Source organism: Apteryx mantelli, chromosome 3, assembly GCF_036417845.1.
Source record: "Apteryx mantelli isolate bAptMan1 chromosome 3, bAptMan1.hap1, whole genome shotgun sequence".
Lineage (NCBI taxonomy): Eukaryota > Metazoa > Chordata > Aves > Apterygiformes > Apterygidae > Apteryx > Apteryx mantelli.
The window spans coordinates 29,217,877-29,238,632 of NC_089980.1; the positions used below are offsets into that span (position 1 = coordinate 29,217,877).

At 45.3% G+C, this 20,756-nt stretch overlaps 1 protein-coding gene across 4 annotated transcripts in view; it reads left to right on the top strand.

The window, feature by feature from the left end:
- Window positions 1–529: 529 nt before the first annotated feature.
- The window catches only part of SPTBN1 (spectrin beta, non-erythrocytic 1), a 147,237-nt gene continuing 127,010 nt past the window's right edge, over window positions 530–20,756 (top strand). Inside the window, exon 1 of one of the 4 annotated variants that reach the window (XM_067293009.1) lies at window positions 530–581. The gene's annotated coding sequence lies outside the window, so the exon portion shown is untranslated. Of the gene's footprint in view, window positions 582–865; window positions 940–1,238; window positions 1,338–2,643; window positions 2,994–20,756 lie in introns of those variants that run through there. The other 3 variants (XM_067293008.1, XM_067293010.1, XM_013949766.2) reach the window with 3 other exon arrangements.

Genomic DNA, 20,756 nt, shown 5'->3' on the forward strand with positions numbered 1-20,756 from the left:
TGGAAAACCCTAGGCCATAGCTGTATTGTGAGCGAGAGGGAATGAGAACGGGCAGGAAGAGGCTGAGGACATGCAAGCAGACAGAGGGGCTAAGGTTAGCAAAGGAAATGTGGAGCAGAGGTGTGCACCTCCGGACTTGCTGGAGAAGAGGGGCATGGGGTGGGGAGGGGAGGCTGATCATGGGGAAGGGGGCCAGGCATGTCGTATAGGAGCCATTTTCTCTGGGAAGATGTTGGCAAAATGCTGCCCAGAGAGGGAGGAAGAGGGGCCATGTGGCAGAAGGGCAGCGGGGATGGAGCTTCAGGGCGTTCGGTTCACTGGTGAGGGCGAGCTGCTTCCCTTGGGGGGTGGCAGAAGCAAAGCAAGGGAGGATGACTCTGCAGGGGAGGAAGTCAAGCCGGGGATGGGATTTCCACTGGGAATGACAGAGCAGCGGGAGAGCAGCACTAGCGGAAATGGATGCTGGGGGGGAGCCAACATTGTCCTTGCGATAGGAGAGGGTGCCGGAGGAGGAGGAGCGCGCAGCCTGGGGGGACCCCGCAGCGCAGCCGGCGCCGGGGAAGGAGCGGGCGGCCCGGCGGGTAAAATTCACGGATAATTTTGCGCGAGGGGCCGCGGGGCGGCGCGGGGAGGCGGCACGGGGGCCCCGCAGCAGCCCCGGCGCCGGGGGGTCGCGGCGGCGCCGCCGGCGGCACCTGCCTGTCCCGGCGCGGCCGCGGCGGCCGCTCGCTGCCTCCGCAGGGCCGGGCGGGCCGGGCCGGGCCAAGCCGAGCCGGGGCGGCTCCGCCGCGCCCCCTCCGCCGCCGTCCCCGCCCGCCGTCCCGCCCCTCGCCCCTCGCAGCCGCCGCGGCCGGGCGCAGCGCAGCGCGGGTGCCGCCGCCGCCGCCGCCCGGGGGGGAGCAGCAGCCGCCGCCGCCGCCGCCGCCCGGCCGCGCAGAGGTGGGTAGGGAGGGAGGGCGAGCGACACCGACACCGGGCCCCCCCCGCCCCCGCCGCAACCCCCCATCCCCGGGCAGCGGCCCGGCCGCGGCCTTCCTCCCCCCCCCTCCTCCTCCTCCTCGCCCCCGGCGCCGCCCCGCCCTGCGGCGGCCCCGGCCCGGCCCGGCCCGGCCTCCCCCCCGGCCGCCGCCCCTGCTCCCTCCCCGCCGCGCTGCCGCCGCGCAGCCGCACGCCCCGCCGCGGTGCGGTGCGGAGAGCCGCCAGGGTCTCCGCGTCTCCTTCTATTTTTAATTTTATTTTTTAATTTTTTAAACAAATTTTTTGTTTTGTTTGGTTTGGTTGTTTCTTTCCGCCGCGGCGGTGCGGAGCGGAGCGGAGGCGGGGGCTGCTGCGGCACGGTGCGGTGCGGCGCGGCGCGGTGCGGCGCGGCGCGGGGTTTCGCTGCCAGGCGGTGCGGAGGCTGCGCTGGGCGGGGGGGGCGTTTGCGGGGGTCGGTGCGCGGCGGCGCGGTGCCGGGCCGCTGCCGCTGCGGTGCTTTGTGCTGGGGGGCGGCGGGCTTGCGCCGGGGCGGAGCGCCGCCCGCGCCCGGCCGCGGCCGCTGCGCTGCTCCGGCCGCCGCGCTGCTCCGGCCGCCGGCTCCCTAAACCCGGAGCGGTTCCCGCGCGCCCCGAGTGAACGCGCGGGTAAAAGGCGTAGTGCGTGGGCTTGATTTCATTCTCTCTGCTGCATAGCTCTTGCTGATGGAAATAGGCCTGGCTTAACAAAAAAAAAAAAAAAAAAAGGGCAGGCTTCTGCTAGATACTGTGAGACTGCAGCGGCTCCGAGAAATCCCTTGCTCACGGCGCTGGGGTCCGACCTTTTATTTAGATAGTCCTCCTTTAAGGCTAGTTCTTTTAATCTTGAAGTGCACCAGGGAAAAATGGAGTGAAAATTTGAATTTGTTGTTTTAATATCTTTAGTTGTGAGCAAACTGCTTTCTAATTTACAGAGGATGAGAAGAGATTTGTGTTTCAAGATTTTACTCAGTGTTGTCTGTCGGTATAAATGCTAAATACTCGGTATCAAAAGTAAGGTTTTTGTAAGTGGGAATAAATGTGGTTGTGAGGATTTGTAGCATTCGGTTCAGCCTTCATTCTTTATTGACAGAGCAGAAATACTGTGAAACCTGCTTATTGAGCTATGTAGCTAGTTTAGAAAAAATGCTGTTATTCTTTCTGACCTTTGAATGTGTGGTCCTGAAAGACCTCCTGGGGAACAATGCTCCCAGGCACCAGGGATTATAGAGGCAGGTCGTGTTGAGTAATTTATTCAAAGAAATATCGGCCATGTGAAAATGCCGTGGGAGACTGTGACACCTCAGGCCATTGCAGAAAATCTCAGCTGCAAGAAGGACTTGCATGTACTAGGAAGCCGCTGGAGGGAGAGATGGGGATGAAAATGATATGGGGATAAAGAGCCCGGACTGATGGGTGGTGGCGACTAGCTGCTCTCTCTGGAGTATTGTGTTATCCATTGCTGTTTGTTTTTTCTCTCTAAAGCTGTTTCTCAGTAAAACAGAAATGGCTGTTGTGATGCCTCCATGACTTAGCAGTGGCTCTGGGGAGGGTGCAGACGAGCTGGCTGGCTAATGTGTCTCAACCAGTGATGCTAGATTGGCGAGAAAAAAAATGGGTAGGAAATAGAATTTTTATAACATGCGTGTTTTGCTACTTTGTACTGTAGCATAAACTTGGTTCTAAAAATGCGGCCAGGCTATAGACTAGTGGTCCTTTTTGTGTTTTTCTGTAGTGCAGGTTAAGTGCAGTAAAAGGTATTCAGTAAGGCAAGATGCAGCATTTTTGGATGAAATGGGAGCTTGCAGCAGTTATGTGGCAAAAAGCGTTACATGTGCTGTTTCATCTCTGTTGTGGCACGAATCCTGCAGCTTTTGGAATTACTGTGCATTACTGAACTCTGCCTGCACACAGAAGTGGAACAGGGAGATGGCAAGGCGCTCATGCTACTCGTATGGAGACCAGGACGCTGCTGCGTGACTTTCAGACGGCTCCTTTTAAGTAGGCAACCAAACCATTTTATAAAACAAAATGCGTTTTGTTTTTCCCTCAACATTAATTTCATCCATTAAGCACCATTTATTGGATGGGCCTTGTAATGCTCATTTATATTATGTCACCTGATGAAGGATTTATTTTTAATATGGGTCAGTTACAGGATTTAATATTTGTGGTTGGATTACTTGCATAGTAAGTGTTGTATTTCTTTTGCGAGGAATACATGGGTATATTTTATGGAATGTGAATGAAATGGTCTATTTATTCAGATTTTTAACGGTCAGACTGTGAAAGGTATTTAGACAGTTAATCTCTATAGGCACCTAACTTCCTTAGTCATCTGATCTGGGCACAAGTTAAAAACTGGTACGACAATTTATCATTGCCTTTTACCCATGAGTCAGCTCCTAAATCCAGGCCAGGCTGGCATCTCTGACCACAGGCCTCCTGCTCGCCATTTCACGATTCTGGGAAAACCTTTGCAAGCTGCTGCGTTTGGGCCGCGAGAACTGGACGGCCTTGCGTTGAAGGGGGAGCCACCGGCAGCATCTCGCTGTTTTTTGACTCTCAGTTACATGAGAGGGTTGTGAAGTAGAGCGGTGCCAGTAATTTCCTGTGGTGTGATACACACACCATGCGGTGGAAACTTTTGATGAGAGCAGGATAGTGCTCCATGATGTGAACTGTCTAGAACCATATAGGGCTTTTCTGAAATACAGACTAGCACTGCGGGCTTGCTCCCGTTCCCAACTGATGTAGCTGGGGAGTTTGCCAATACGTCGGACCCTTATATCTGCCTAAGCTCATGCCAACTTTCCAAATTTGAGCCAGAGGGAAACTAGCTGACAGATATTAAATGTGAAAGTCTAGTTGTCTCCTCTTGCTTTTCTAGTGTATTTACACCTTAGAAATCATCTATTGTTTGATTGTTATCACGAAATAACACTCGTCTGGTGAATCAAGTGTTGGAGTTGAAATGTGTGTACCGTCAAATGGCACCAAGGAGTAATCAACGTTCTGCAAAGGGACTGTACCGAAGACTGCTTTCCCCAGTCTTATTTTTTTTTCCACATATGGTATTAATTTGTCAGATTTTTATTATTACTCTTAAAATGATCTGTTGTGAATTTGTTTTTCTAATGAACATGAGTACAATGTAGCAGCAGTTACAGCTGGACCTTTCAAGGCTTTACTTTCCTCTAATGAAAAGAGATACTGCACGTAAGGAATTTTTGTTATACTTGGTAGATCCCATCTTACCTATATCACTCTGTTAAAGCTGTTAAATCAATTCTATGTATTTAAGCAGGCAGCTGCTCTTCTAATTTGTTCAGCTTTATTTCTTTTTAATGTATTGTTAATTCCAGACCCAATTAATACTGTCCGTTCCCTATTTAAAAAAAAAAAAAACAGCTTTGCATGGGAAAAACTTTCATATGTCTTGTTAGTTGATGGTTGAGTTCAAAACAGATTTTCTAGCTGTTTGTGAAAGTTAGTAGGGTGGGTTTGCATCTGAAAGTGTTATTTCTACTTGCAGTAAAATGTAAGTGATTAGAAAAAGATATACACCCATCTATAATCTTTGTGCTCAGGGACTGTATATGTCTTCCTGTGGCCAAGGACAGATTAAGGTTGAGGAGTATCTTGAGTTATTTTTTTTCAGCACCATTAACATTTTTCTCTGCCTCTTCTCTTCCGTAAGGACTCTTTTTCTCTTGAACTAAGAAAATTTCAGAATACTTTTACATTTTGTGTGCCCTTTTACTTATTGCCCAGTATATATATTTTTTCAAGCTGCATATTTTTTTAGCGCACCAAGAATCCCTTTGGCTTGTCACCAGCAGTGCCAGAGAAATATATGATGCTGTTGTGCAGTCATTTTTATTTCACGGTCTTTTGAACGCGCTAAGTGTTAGAACTTTAAAAAGAAACAGTATGTTGGTTTGACTTATTCAGCAGCCTTACCACATCAAGGGGACAGCAAGAACTGAACAAAAGAGCCACACATCATGAAAATCTTCTGCCAGCAGATGCTAACACACACCTGTTAGATACTACGAATAGACTAGTTGGCCATACCAGTCAGGCCGTTGGAACAGGAGAGGTGTGGCATTAATACTGTGCTCAGAGATCTAAAAATATACTGCTGTGAATCTATTCACAGGTAAATGTTCCAAATTGAGTAGACTTTCTGTTTACTGGGGCTCAGAACATATGCTGTTCCTCTCTTGGGATGAAATGGCCAGATCCTGAAGTTACACCTGCTGAGCAATTGGCCCATCATCCATGAAACACATTCAGGAATGGTTTTGCTGGATATAGTCTCCTGCTCTTGTTTGCATATCCACAGCTGCTCACAAAAGGGAAACCATTTCTCTTTCACTCTTGAAAAATACAGTGCTTGGAGTCACTATACTTGTCAGGATGTGGAACAAGACATGCTTCCACAAGCAGTTGGAGAAACCCTCTCTGTACCTGCTATTGGAGAAGACTTGCAAAAAGAAGAGCTAGCAAAGTAAAAAAGGAATAGGATTTGACCGAGGTATCAGATAGCTCATTTTTATTATTGGAATAACCACTGGCTCCAGTTTTGTTAGTCATGACGTGATGCTGTTGTGAGAGAGTAGTATGATCTCAGAAATGGGCTTTACCCAGGGAGGGTCACTTGCCAGTCCTCAGTGTAAATGGATTTATAGGAGGGTTTATACATTAAATTCACTCTGTGAAGATATGTAGTTGTATACACAGTTAAAAAGATCTAGTCTGGCTGTTGGAAACTGTCAGAAGATGTAACCAGAGATGAAGGTATGTAGACCGAAAGTGAAAAGACCCAAATTTTTCTATACTGCTTCATTGCCCACATGATTGAATGACACACAGGGTTATGTATTTGAAGTGGTCAGCATAATGAATCAAGTATTTCTGCTTCATATGTTTAATACAGCTATAGAAAGTCGTTGAATGGTTGTTGTGATCCTTTCTGGCCTTAGTCCCTATGGACCTCTAGTTCCTGAGTCCGTCCATCCATCCCCCCTGCCCCCAAACTTTTAAAACACTTGCAGTTTCCCATTAAGATAATGATTTCACTAAAATCTCATGATTCAGGTCTTCATTTGAATGCCTGTAATGGTCAGGGAGGCCGTTTTTTCCCCCACGTGGGTTTTGTGGAGTTTTGTTTTCTAGCCTTGCATGTTCTTTGAGGTATTAGTGGCTGGGGACCGGCTGGGGTGAGGCAGGGAGCTGGGTGGGAGGTGCTCTGGCGTGACACGAAGGCTCTTCTCAGGCCTGGCGCTGGTGTTGTAAGGCTATGCCAACTGCTGAATCTGGGATCAGGCAGGAATTTCTCCCGATCCGGACCAACAGACATCTCTGGGAGGTGGGACTGTGATTCAGCCCCCAGTAGCGCTGCTGTCCCAAGCAGGTGGTCATCTCCTGCAAGGCCCTGTGGAGACTTCACAGGTCCTTCAGAGGAAAACCAACTAGTGTCAAGCAGTAATTCGGATCTGCTCGTATTTCTTATTAGAGTAAGTCACTGCCATTTGATCCTGAATTAATGCTATAGTTCTATTGTTTGTTTTATTCTAGAATTTTATGGAATATGTGCTTTTTGATACTTAGCACTGCTTGATAAAAGGGGGTCTGGGTGTTTGCAAGAGCGAGAAAGCTGTCAGTATACCGTGTTTCCCATGGCAGAGGGTGCCGTCTGGCTGGGCAGGTCTGGAGCCTTATTTACAATGGAGTTGACTCATGGTTACTGCAGTCAGTAATGCAGAGTAGAAAATACAGCTTTGTGGAATATGACTGAATGCTTATTTTTTCCACTTGCAAAATGAATTTTGTTTAGTGCCTAGACACCACAAATACTCAGTCTAATTATAATGAGTAGTTCCTCTGTTTTTTAGCTTAGAAGGGAAAGGGTGCTGCCTACAGTATCTCAATTAACTTAATGTAGATAGGTTTATTTTAACACCTACAGGTTTTAGTTTGGGCATCTGAGTTTGAAAGCGTTGGCTTTTGTCTGTAGCTAAACTAATTATGAGATTTTCTTCCCAAGGGCTTTCGCTGACTTTTCTCTCAGTAAACAAATATTTAATTAAAGTGTTTAAGAGTGATCTATAGCCAGTCTCTGCAGCTGGAGAGCTCTGCACTGGTGGGTAGCTCATGGCTCCAGTATGCTAATAGCGTATACGTTTATAGCTCCAGTGAAATGCAGCATGAAGCTAATCGGTCTTGTCTGTGCTCGGAGAAAGCAGTTTTTGCCTCTCACTAGCAAATTACTGGTTTCTGTGCTTTGGAAAGGTACTTTGGGCCTAAATCTGCCTTATGGAAGTAAGTAGGTGTTTTGATGTTGGAGAATCAGTCAGTACAGCACCCTTTATTAAACTCTCTGCTGTGCAAGGCACTAGTGAAGAAGTCAGGAAATCTAGTGATTTTATTTCCCACCCCATCACTTAGGTTATCCAAGGTATGTAAGCAAGGCTGTTGACCAGCATACACTGATTTTGGATGCCTCTTGCTCAGCAACTTAAGGAAGCTTGAGCTCTGGAAAAGTATGGAATACTCATCTCTTGAAATTTGAATCATCCTTTGGGCAGCCTGACTCAGAGATGCTTAGTTGAAAAAAATGGGCTTTAAACTACCAAGCTTCAGTTCACCTTAAGATGATGGTATTCCTTATTCAAAAATTACGTAGACTCCATACATGATAAAAGAATATTTTAATTATTTCTTAAGCTGGTGACACTTTGCATTTAGCTCTTTTCCCTATCCTAGTTAATTTAACATTTGCTTTATTTTTGTGGCTTAAAATAGTGTGATTTTTTTTTTGCACATAATGCTATGAATAATTCTTTACTGTTTCATGGTAGTCAAAGGTGAATGAATTCTAATGTGATTAATAGCTGACTTTGTATTTTTAACCTTTCTTTTAGAGTAGCGTATTCTTACTGTGGTTTTAAATAATGAGGCCAAATGTTCAGCCTGGAAAAAAAAAAAACTGATTGACTTCAGTGGCGCTGTGCTGGTTTGCACCAGTTCAAAATCTGTCTTGCAGTCTTAAAGTTTTGATAAAACAAACACTGGAGCCTGTTGTCTTTTACTCTCTTCGTGTTTTTGGCATCAGAGAAGCTTCTCCTGATTGTTTTTCTCATTTGAAGGCTGATTGTACTAAGTGACCTCTTGCTAGTATAGGGTGGGTCAGTTCATGTGGGAAAGTCTTAGTCAACGGGTCTGAGAGATAAGTGGGACGGCATCCCAACAGGCGCTGTGCATTGAACGCTGGAATGTGCTGGGGGTCTGCCAGGAGATTGGAAGCAGGGCTATGCGACAAGCGCAAATGCAGTCACACTCTCCCGAAAATAGTACTCTGGATAACAGGAGATCTGGAAAGTTATCACTTACCTCATTTTAGCACAAATTCTTTCCTAAAAATGGATTATAGACTGAGGGTTCAGTTTTGGGTTTTGTTTTTTTTTTTAGTAATATATTCTATTTGCATCTTTTGGTACTTTTTGGTACCCCCTAAATCTTTAACCCCAGGGAGCACAGGAATGCAGGTAAGAAGGAAAATAACTGTATTGAAATTGTAAAAGAGAAGCCGAAACTCCACAGTGCAGACTTGGGGAAAGATGTTTATATAATCTTCATTATTACTTGCATAAGGAGTGAGATAGGTTTGTGCCTTAGTATAGGTTAGTAGTAGTGTCTTCAAATTTGTCTTGAACTGTCTGGAGGTATCAAGGCAGGCAGAAATCAATTCAGTAGGCTCAGCCATTCCTGCACTGGTGGCTGGTGACAGGATTTTGGTCCAAGGCACTGGATGCAAGCAATTGGTATTTGGATATTAAAAAACAACTGTGGTTTACCACCAGAGATGGTATATGGTTTTGTTTAAGGGTAAAAATAAGCATATTTGATTTTCAGCCCTGCATCAAATTTGTCAACAGGAGAATCTGATTGTGCAGCTTTAGTTGTTGGCATAAGCCAGTTAAACTTAAAACCTGTGATGCTTAAATTAGTTTCTTACGGCAAGAGGATGAGTTAGCTTCTAAATGGGATAGCGTGCGGAAAGTGTGGGGGCTGGGGTTGGTGTTTTGGAGCAAGATTGTAATTTACTGAGTCAGCAGGTGGTTCTGTTCAGCCCTCGTGCGAGTCCGTCGTGGGAAAGCATGGGGTGAAATGACTGTTTGCTGGATCTGCACTTGCGCTGCTGCAGGGACCCGAGCAAGGAACACTAACAGGAAAAATAAAAGTGGAAATGATATGGAACGATGAGATTCAGAGCAAAACGCCTGGACCGCTGTATGCCATTGCCTTTCCATGTGTGTAGTTCAGGGCTAGAGGTGCAAGTTGCCCTTTTCAAAAGGAACAGGTTTCCCTTCGTTTCTGGGATGATACACATCAGCTCCTGATTGGCACTAGAAATCTGGGGTCACTTTGGGACCGTGAGGCATAACTCTCCTATCGTGCCTGTACCAGCCCTCGGTGTTAGGTCCATGTGGCCTGTGCTCAGAGAAGAGCAGTTTCGTGCCCCTCTGCACCAGTTGCCGAGCTTCCCGATGGGCAGGGGGCTCTTCCAGCCCGTGTGTAGCATGCAGCAGCTGGAAGGCTGCTTTAAGTTATGCTGATTTACAGTGCACCTGGGAAGGAAAGGTGTTATTGCAGCTGAGGATGAGGTGGGCCCCAGCGGTCGTGCTCTAAGGCTTGTTTTGGGAGAGGATGTGGCATACCAGATACACCAGCGTGGCACCGCTGGGGGACTCCCTGACCCCAGCTGGCCCATTAAGCCAGCTTTACAGCTTTGCATCACTGGTGTGTGTAAAGTAGTTTTATTGCTGGTCAGGATCTGGCTCCAAGGAGTGGTGCTTGCATAAAACTCAGGTAAAAAGGGTAAAGAGAGAAATACAGTAAAAAAATTCAATCCAATCTGCGCTTCACTGAGCTTTGTCTTCGTTCAGTCTTGCACACCTTCACCTTCAGATCCTCCCTCTACATTTGGAGACATTACCATTTCCAGAACTGTGTGATTTAAATAAGATATGTGAATAATGACTAATAAAACATTACACTGCCCTGAGGACATCAAAGATGGTGGAAGTAGGTTATCTTTAGAGATCTATTCCTGTTATATGCTAGACAAACAAGAATAAGATGACTTTCAGGTAAATGAAACATATACCAAAAAGTATTAAATATATTTGACCCAGACAAATATTTAAGTAACTGTAATGCAGTAGTGACTGTCTGCCAGATTAGTAATGTAACTCTCAGCTGCGTTCTTCAATTTATTTAGTCGCAGAAGAAGGAGCTGCTGTACTTAGTCTTACTGCAATATTGTGATTTTTCTCTTCTGCAGTGCTTAAAAACAAAGGATTTGAATTCTCCTTAGCTCTGCCAAGTTACATAGCTACATCCCAACATGTGAAGCTGTGCTGATTTACAGCATCACAAGCTGCGGCTCAAGGTTTTAAATCATTGTCATATAAAAATTTGCAGAAGAACGTATCTGAGATTAATTTATATTGTTCAGTTACATTTCTAAACCACATCAGAAAAGGAAGGATTGTCAAAAGATACCAAAATGTCAGTAGATAACTCTAGGAGTCAAGGATGATGATACCCTCTTTATGTAGAGGTGTGAGTGATAAGGAGCACATAGCTCTTATCTGTGTTTTTAGTCCAAGTAATCCTGACCAAGTAGTAAATCCTGAGTGAAATTATGCTGCTGGAGTGTGTGTAACCAAGATCAGCATTTAGATATGCTGTAGGGATATAACAGGTTTTGGAGATGCTTGTTCAGATATTTACTGGTGATGGTGATTGGCTGAGGTAAACCAGAAATCTAATTACTTTGACCAGGTTCTTCTTTTAAACAAGTGGAAAAGAAGCACCGTGGAGACCTAACGATCCGTTTGCTGAAACAGAGCTGACAGGTGAGGACCACATGGACATACCAGTGATAGGTGGAGCGCTGGGTTGGTGGAGGATATGCCAGCCACGTTAGAGATGTTTCTACAGCTGTTGTTGACTAGCTGAAAATAATGCGAGTCGCTGGGGATTGCAATGGCTCCGCTTGCTGCGAGAGTTCGGAGAGTCACGAAGTTCCTCGGATTCCCGGGATGGCACGGCCAACCTACGCGTCACCTTAAGGGCGATCTGCAGAGCAGCGTCTCCACGTTGCTACACAGTGCCCTTAACGGTAGTGCAGCTGTTTTCGTTTTTAACTTCTGGTTGTCGCAAGCAGTGGCGGGGCGCCCAGGAGCCATGGAAGAGCTTTGGGCCCGAAATTAATTTTTGGCAAACTCGATTAGATTGGTACCCATAGCAGTCATACCACTGGAAGTTTTGTGCATATTTTGATATAAATATATCTCCTTTCTGATATTTAGTAGCTTGGCTATAATATTACTTTATGCTCTAAGGAGAGATATGAGGGCATACAAATACATAAAACAAAGACAAAAATAACTTTTTATGTAGCTTTACTGTCTGTTTTGTGGTTTGATCAAAATGTCACGGTCCTATAAGACTAAAGGGCTTGATGATAGTGAATGTTTAAAAATGGTAGCTATGTGGGCAGCATGACTACTTTATCAGAGGGGGATTTCCAAATTGCATTCCAAGCATGTTGTTGAAGAACTGGAGATGGGCAATTCAGCTTGGCCTAACTGTCCTGAAACTATGCTTATGTTTATAGTAGTTACATAATAGATATTTATATGTATTTCTGTAATAGCAAAATGTATTTTGAATTTACTTTGTGCCTCACAATAGGTTACACATTGGTCCAAAATATTTACGGTATAAACTGAATAGATCTTGAGGCAATGTATGCATTGGTATGAGATTTCTTCATAGTTCTTTCTTGGTATGTTTCTGTTTGAAGCTTACATCCAGGGGTCTGGTTTGGCAGAGGAGCTCAGGACCTGGCCGGTGAGGTGGGAAACATGATGGCAGTGTCAACATACTCTTTGTTGTATAAGATTAAGGTTTCAGACCTCTTGACTGTGCAAAAGGTAGGCCTGCGCATTTACCTTCCCAGTGCGCTTTGCCTGTGCTCCATGCTGTTAATACCCAGGTCCCAACCTTGCTAATTCTCGGTGAGGTGCTTTCTCAAGCAATGACGTGTTCCTGTCAAAGTGCTAATAGTGGCATAATTGCAGCGGGCTGAGGGTGGACTATTTTCAGGTGTCTAGTCACCACTGATGCAAAAGCTCTCTGTTGTTGTTGTTGTTGTTATTTTGAATGTGAAGCTTGGTCCTAGTGAGTGTATCTAGAGATTTTGGTTGAATTCCTTATGCAAATGAAAAGGTCTTCTATTTTGATCCATTGTGATACGTTATAATCTCATTTTTCAAAGTAGAAAGTACTTAAGTGATGAGTATCAGACCACTTATAATGGAACTTGTATGCATGTAATGTAATTACATGTATGTATGTACGCACACATGCAAGTGAGCCTTCACAGGAGAGACATGTTGTCTTTTTTGAGTGGGCTTTTACTGCTCTGCACTACCTCAAACCCCCAGTGAGATCCAGTGCTCAACTGCAGAGCTGTGGAGTTATTTTAATTTTGACCACTTACGTCCTCCTGCTTGCTAATGTTTAGTCTTTCAAGGCTTCTTCCAGTATACCTGTTCAATGAAAAACTTTAGAAAATTGTCATAAAATATCAGCTTCCAGTAAAAAAAAAGTTCTCTTTTCCTCCCCTGAAATAGGGAATTACTTCAAAAGAATCTAAACAAATTTATCCTAACTTTTTGTTTGTCTGTGAATGTTGTTTATGGCAGTAAAAAACGTTCTCTGAGCTGGTAACAGGATTTCTGTGTATATATAACATGGTGAACACACAAAATCTTCCATCATGACCCAGCAAACACTGATGCTCCTGCAGAGGATGGTGCCCATTCCATCATTTCAGGGAGTTCAAAAATACTGTACTTTGAAGCTGTAACATCTTTATACATAAAAGTGCAGCACTGGGCTATTTCTGCAGTTGTCTCTAAGCCCTGTGTGGTTGGGCTTGCTGTGGCGTCACTGAAGTCAACAGGGATTTGGTTTGATTTCATTTCCACTAGCAGTAAGTTTTAAAGTATCCAGAGCATATGGCTTTAAAGGCAATGCAAGGGGAAGAAAAATGGTCCCAGGATAAAAAAATTAAACCCATCTGAACAGATTTCTGAAATAAATTTTCGGTAGCATGTGTGACGCATAAAGATACAGAGGAGATGCTGAGTTTTTATAGGAATGCATTGGGGCTAGCATGCGAGGTGTATCTTTATTTAACATCACACTGTCTTGCTATTTTTATATATAAAGAAAGCAGACAATGTTGGATCTGTGTTTATTCTTAAAGGCGCTTCTAGGCACTTAGTGTAATTCAATTTTTCACTGTTCTATTCAAAATAAATGTTGGTAGAAATACCATTATCCTGGTTAGTGACATTAAATATACAGTTTATTTCAGTACGTGTTGCTGGGGGTTTTTTTTGCCTTGTTCAGGGAAAATGTCGCTGTTAGAAGGCAAGCCTGTGAGCAGAGCAGTGGTGGCAGGTTGCTTGACAGGCAGCAGACGGTGGCACTTGGGTTATTCCGACTGTCTCACCTGAGGGTTGCTTCACCCGGGAAATTACAGCCATAGCTTTCAAAAATACAAAAGCTCCCACTTAGATAATTGTGTATCTGTCTTGTTTATTCCTGTAAGACCTTTGAATATTTTTTTTCTTGTTTAATAACTAAAATAGGCTGTAGGTGTTGGTGAGAACTTGAAAATACATTAAAAACACAGCCTTTTCAAATTATTCTTCACTGCTTTTATGACTATTTTTTCATCTGTATGGTAAAAAAATTTAAAATATACTACTTAGATATTCTTTCTCTGAATTGGCTCGATGTATAGTAGTAGATTGGAATATTTTGTACATTGTTTCCTGATTATATTGTTAAAATAAAAAAAAAAGCTTCCTGTTTTTGTTGTCATGAGGAGCAATGAATTCTTGTTCCCTTTTAAAAGTCAGTCTGTCCTGTTTTTGACTTTCATTACTGCTGCCTGAAAAATGCAGGTATTTCTTTTCAGAGCACTGTAACCCTTCTCTGCGTTGAACCTGAAGGGCACAGTGTGCCTTCGGGAAGTGCTGAGTGGAGGATTAGTGCATGCTGAAACTGGAATGACCATGGTTTTAGCACTTTCAAATCTGATGGCTTTCAAATGTCAGTGCCAGGAAGAAATTGCACCATCACATTAATTCTCTAGGCAGAATACAATTTTTAGGTTAAGGCCTTTGTGTGTATCAAAAATCAGAGGCTAAATAGCTAGCGGTTGTTCTTCTAAATGGTAACTTTTATTCACACTGATACGTGGTCCTTGAATATTGCACCTTGGGGGTTTGTCCCCAGAATCACTTGGAAATGCCTTTACCGAGGGGAGTGAGCAGAATCATCCCCTGCAGAAGAACGGTCTTGGAGACCTGGCGTGACTTGCCGGGGATCGCTCGCTGCGCCCTGGGGTGGTGCTTTCTGAACAGGGGGGGGTTACGGTTGTTAAGGGAGGCTCCAGCGTGTTTGAGTGGCGTCACAGTCATTTATTCTGGTATTTGGGATTTTTGGGGATTCTGGTTTTATGGATGTGGGGGTAGAAGAAAGTGTCTGAACTGCTGCTTGCCAGGATCCTCTGTTAAAGGTGATTACTGTTAATTTTCATGCCTGAAAAATGCTCTACTTCTAGTGCTCCTTTTACAAGATGTGTTCTTATGGGTTAAAACTTAGTATCCAAACTTGTTGCAGCCTATTATTTTCTTCTTAACAGTAACACTGTGTAATAATTGTGTTAACAGCCTGTTCCTGCTCCTTCGGTGCTGATACTGTATCAGTAGAACGGCCAAGAAAATCTTGACTCAAGTTTGGGTTTTTCATATAAGGAATGATAAGCCAATTTCCAGAAAAAGTGACATATTTGAGGAAAGAGTGTAGTCTTCGTATGTGGACGATTAGCACTTGACTGTTTTGATGCTGATTGTTCATAGTGGACCGAGGCCTCTTTGGTAATGAAGAGTTATTCTCGGTCTGTAGGCATGAAGGTATTTCACTCTGCGGTCTGACCAAGGCTTTGTGGTGACGGGGGTCTGCTAGACCTGCAAACTGGCCTCATGAGAAGCTCCAGGGAATATAATGCGTTTGAGTTGAATGGTCAGTGGTGTAATTGGCTTGATTAGTATTAGCATTGTGCTTGACAGCATGTTGTTTAAAGTTGTGTCTTCCTATAAAAAAATGTAATTTATGGCTTGCTTGTTCCAGAGTTGCTGGTTTCAGAATGAGGGCTACAGGCCATCTATAAAATGTCGACAAAAAGGGGGAGAAGGCTTTGTAATTTGAGTATGGTAGCAAAAAGAAACCAAACAACAACAAAAAATGAAGAAATGTATATGAAGGGATTTTTATACAAACCTCCTGTTAATTTTAGCTGTGGCTTTTTCTTCTTTAACATGTTTAAAAAAAAAATTATTTAAGGAATGTTCAGGAGTGGGGAAGAAAGGTGCTGTTGTCCCCGTCAGTCACACCGCAGTGTGCATGCCTGCCTCCCGGCCCTGAGGTAGCTCCTGGGCAGTTCCAGGGGCCGGATGTGTTGAGAAGCTGTCAGAAGTACTAATTGCATGCTTTTGCTGCATGGTGGTTTCTGTGGGAGGCTGCGATAAATCTCCCAAACTCTGCTTCCACGCGGAATCCAAAATGGCACGCAGACTGCAAGCCCTATGCACAGAACTGACTGCGCCACAGACTCCTCTGTGATTGCCTCTCCGTATATTGCAGTGCCATGATGGCAAATCGTAAGTTCAGTGCCTTGCTAGAATAGGCAACTCCTATTCCAATTCCTATATTTAGATATTAGCCCTTCTCTACAACACTTTGAGGTAGCTGTGTAAAGAGAAATTCCTTCATTAGTCTTACCAGAGAAGTTAAGTATTCAGCATGTTAAAATTTCACTCCCAAGGCTGAAGCTGTGTAGGAGTTGAACTCGGGCTTCTTGACCCCTGTTTCTTCAACTTCGGTTGTTACTGCTGAGCGAAGAGTACAAGTGGGTGGGAGAAGGAAAATAGCAGGAAATGCATCAAAGGAAAGTGAAGAGGATCTAAAATCAAATGAGGGGAAGTAACACACCAGAAGGAACGTGGAAGAAAAAGATAAATTTGAAATAGAAAACTCCACTCACAGGATCTCATAAAGACAAGAATCTGATCTTGATTTTGGTACAAATAGACGCAAAACAGTGACTTGAGGTAGCAGGCAGTACAGCGCACTGTTCAGCTGGCAGAGAGAATAAGACCTGCCTCTCCCTGCTGGAGGTTGTGGGTTCAACCCTGTATGGTTATGGCAGGAGGACTGAAAATTGCAGCAAACCACTAATTGCTTTTTGGGAGGCCACTTACAAGGGTGGGTGCAATCTGAATGATTGTACTTGGTAGGAACATCAAGGGCTTGGCAAGTCCAAATGTGTGCACTGAGCGCTGATATCCTCAGCCCATACACTGTAAGAATGCACAAGTGAAAGGTGAGCATATAATTTTTCCCCCAATGTTGTTGTACATTAACTAATGTAAAATTTAATAATGAAGATACCATTTCAGCAAAATGATTTCCTTAAACTTGCCACCAACAAAAGTAGTATTGGAAAAGAGAGTTTCCTCTAGGGTAAAATAAAGGACAAACAAACAGAAATGACCATTGTGTACTTAATGAAAAAAAAAATGCACTTGTTATGTGGCTTGACTGTCATCTTAATGACATTATGAGGCAAGGAAGGAAACCAAACAATGCACACCTTTTATCATGGAAATGGAGTCTAGAAGGGCTTTCAGCAAACACTGTTTAGCCAAAATGAGTCATTGAATTGTCATCTGCTGTAAAAGAAAATCTAATTTGTCCATATAATCCTGTTGGGCCAGGTGAGTGATAGGAGTAATGTTCTTCTAATTGCCTTTGAACTTCAAAGTGAAAAAGAGATTCTTTCTTCTGTTCTGTTTTCTAGCTTGGCTTTTGTGGGTAAGGAGGACACCAGCAGTAATGCTTCATTTATCAACTTAACTTCAGAATAAAACAGTCAGGCTGGTTTATTTGCATCGTTAGCTGCAGTCCTAGAAAAGAGAACTGGAGGAGGCAGTCCCAAGCTGAGCGATGACCAGCTGGGGCTCCCTGCCGTGTCTCCGAAGGGCTGTGCCAGCATGCCAGGCATTCCTGCCCTTTTCTGGAGCAGGGAAACCGAGGCAGAGAGGCCGATGGGTGGCAGCATGGCTGGGAATCAGGTCCTTGGGTGTCAAGGTGGTGGCAGCAGTGCTGGGGGCACCATGCCCCTCGCAGGAGCTTGAGCAGCTCTGGCGTTGGCACTGCCTCCTGGAGGTGCTCTCCTGCTCATCCCGGCACCAGCCCACCCTGCTCCAGCCACAGCTCTCCAACCAAAATAAAAACTCAAGCATGTAGCAGTGGTGGGCCTGATCACACTGAATTTCAGTCACAGATGAAATGCCAGGAAAAAACAAGCTATTCTGAGCAGAGGAGTTGTCACAGCAGGTCATACACCTGTTATAGGAAAACGCGACAAATTGACAACCACTCGGGCCAGGTTGCATAAATTCCAATTTAATAAAATAATTGAGCAAGTCACAAGTAAGCAAAACAGCGCTGGGCGGCCGGGGAGTCTCCTGCTCCACCAACGGCGCGCAGGGTGGTCCTGGTTTACAGCGACTCTGGTTGATATCGTGACATACCATGACATACTTTTCACTCTAATTCAGCATCTCTAAATTAGCCAGGGATTTTTCTCGTGACCAGATCGTCTGCTGATGTCAGCGGCGGCCATATTATTTAAGCATGTCTGTTTGCATTAGCTGAGATCCCTCAGGTCCGATACTTTTGCCTATGTTCTTGCTAAAGGTAGTTTTCTTGGCTTGAATACATACGGAAGTGAATTTATGTTATTAGTTGTCCTGCCTTTCCTAATCCAGGCAGAATTTAGTAGCTTGTCTATGGAAGGTAGCGCTAGTGTCTGTGGAATATATGTCCGTAGTTTGTATCCAGTATGTTGTGCAAAGCAAAGAACCAACCTGCAGACCATCGGTATCACCTCATAGTATCTTTACTTCAGTCCTACTAACTGTTTTAAATACAATATCATTAACATACCTTTAATGCCAACTTAGTGCTTGCTTGGGTAAGCAGTTTTTAGTATGTAAAAGTAAAAATTTCTGAAATAGCTTGAAGGACCTGGTCTTAAATGCTCATTTTTCATTGACTAAATATTTAGAAATGTAAATCAGATCTTGGGAGGCCTCTTTTAGCATCAGCTCCCATTTCTCCTTTCCTGAGCAATAATTCAATTATAGTGAGAAAAACAGTCTAGGTAAACGACTGGGCAAGGGTGTGCGCTCTGTAACCAGAGGACTCCCCATAAATACTAGACCTGCTCCTCGAAGCCTTGTGAACAGGTCCATTGTGCTGGTGAGAAGCGCTGCTGCGTTTGGACCTCGGCCTCCGCCTGGGCTTCTGCACGACGCGTGCTCCAGCCGTGTTCCTCTGCATCCTGGCTTCCGACCTGCTTTTCTGGCTTGCCGTTTTTCCTTATTGCAGTTGGCATCATTACCTCGAAGTGTCCTTGTTAAGGGCATTTTGCTAGGGCATTCGGTCACTCTGAAATGGCCTGATTTGTTGTCTGAAAGTACACGTACTGGTAAAATATCAGTTTACTCGGTGTAGCCTAAACGCTAAGGTGGGCTGACACTTGACAGGCTAACTGAAAGATATATTTCAAAAGTGCAAAAAGTCTCCTTTACACCAAGTAACTTAGTTCTTATGACTGCAACAGATTTGACATTTTAAAATAGCTTAAAATCAAGAATGGCTTTGTAAAGGTGAGCAAAAAATGAAAATACGTACATAAGAATGCTGATACTTTTTCTGGAAAAAATAGTAAAGATGTTGGGCTCATGGCTGGCTGTAGGCAGTAGGGTTAGCATGTGGATCCCTTGTCCTCAACTTGCTCATGAACCACTTTTGATGAAATTAATAGCAGATCTGGGTGGGAGGAAGGACAGGGAGCTACGCTGCACGAAAGAAAATCTGCCCAAGCATCGGGCAGTCCCAAACTCTAACTACTTAAGTGTCACTAGATTTTGCTGCTGCAAAGCTGTTTTCTCCTCATCTTCACGTGGGTATTCGAAGGCAAGGAGGAAGCTCTGTTTGCCTGTCCCTACGTTTGGCAGTCGGAGTAAAGAAATGGGGGTTATGCTGAGAGAAAATCCGGCTGCGAGCGCACGGAGGCGGCAGCCTTCCCTGCGCCCCGGGTGGCGCGGGCAGCCCGGCTCACAGCGCCGGCGCCCTCGAGCTGCGCCCGCAGCAGCGCCGCCTGCGCGCACTCCCCAGCTCAGGTGCCGTGCGATCTGGGGGGGAAATGCCTAGATTAGAAAGGAAAGCCCTAGTGGCGTTCGTGGGGTCGGACGATTCCCGCGTAGGCTCGTGACCACCTCTTCCGGGCTCCTCTAATGAGGCACACGGAGAGTTACAGAAATTGTGACTTTGGGGGATAACAGCATCGCTTGGTTTGATATTTTCTACTGCTGCTGTTAACCAAAGTGATGTGGATGGGGCTCATCTTTAACTCCCCGGATGGGATGTTTAATGAATTTGCTGTTTGTGCCCTTGTGCTCTCCGCGCAGTAGCTGTGCAGTCTGGCTGAGGCTGTCTGGCCCCAGGTGCGGCTCTGTGCGCTCCTGCCGATTCAGACAGTGTGCGTGTGTCGGAGGGGGGGCTCGGTATCCGGCGGGCGTACCTTCTGTCAACAGGAACAAGCTGGAGACAGAGCTTTTCCAGCACTCGGAATGGCACAAATCAATAGAGAAAAGTTTTACGCTAGCAGCGAAGTAAAAGGAAAACTTAAATACCACTTTACCCAAATGCACTGCCCATTGCCTTGCTTGTTTATTAACTCAAGTAATTGACTCCCGGTTTGGCGAATTAATGGTGGCTGGCTTGGTTTTTGTTTTAACCAGTAACTTTGCTGCAGTTGGGTTGCTCCTGGCTGACACCTGTGAGAGCTCAGACACCCCCCCCCCCCCGCTAGTTTGACCAGGGGCAGATATCATCGCTCCCTTTTTTGGAGGCGGGAGGGGGTTGTGGCTAAAGACTTGCTTCCGTCCCACGAAATGACAGTGCTGTTACCTAGCTGGACGCGTCTTGGAGGTAAGGCGATAGCTGGCAGCCGCCGGGCCGCAAGGAGCTCTGGCGAATGTCTGAGGCGCTCTGCAATTTCCTTCTCTCCCTGGACTGCCCTCGCGCTCCCTAACCCGCACCCCTGCGCTGGCTTGCGCTGGTCTTGGCGGCTTTGGGGAAGTGCCTTGCTCGGCTGCGTCTCCTGCTATCGCTAATCTCCTAATGCAACAAATCCATCCAGGTGTGAGTGTGCTCACAGCTACGCCAGTGCTGAATGTGGCCCGGGGTATTTACCGGAGGTGCCAGAAGTGCTTATTCTAAGGTATAATGGGCTTCGGGGGAAATGGCCTGTTTTAAATCAGCGTCTGTGTTCAGTGTTTCTGTTACTGCCGTATGTATGAGCTTCCAGTGTCAACTCAGAATTGGATAGTCCCCAGAAATGTGATAGCGATTTTGAGTTTCTCCCCCTCCTGTATTTCCTGCAATAATGTCTTTTAATCTTGTGCTTCACCAGGGTCCTGAGAGAATCTGATAGCAGCTGCTGGTGAAGTGAGAAAACGAAGCACAGAGAGC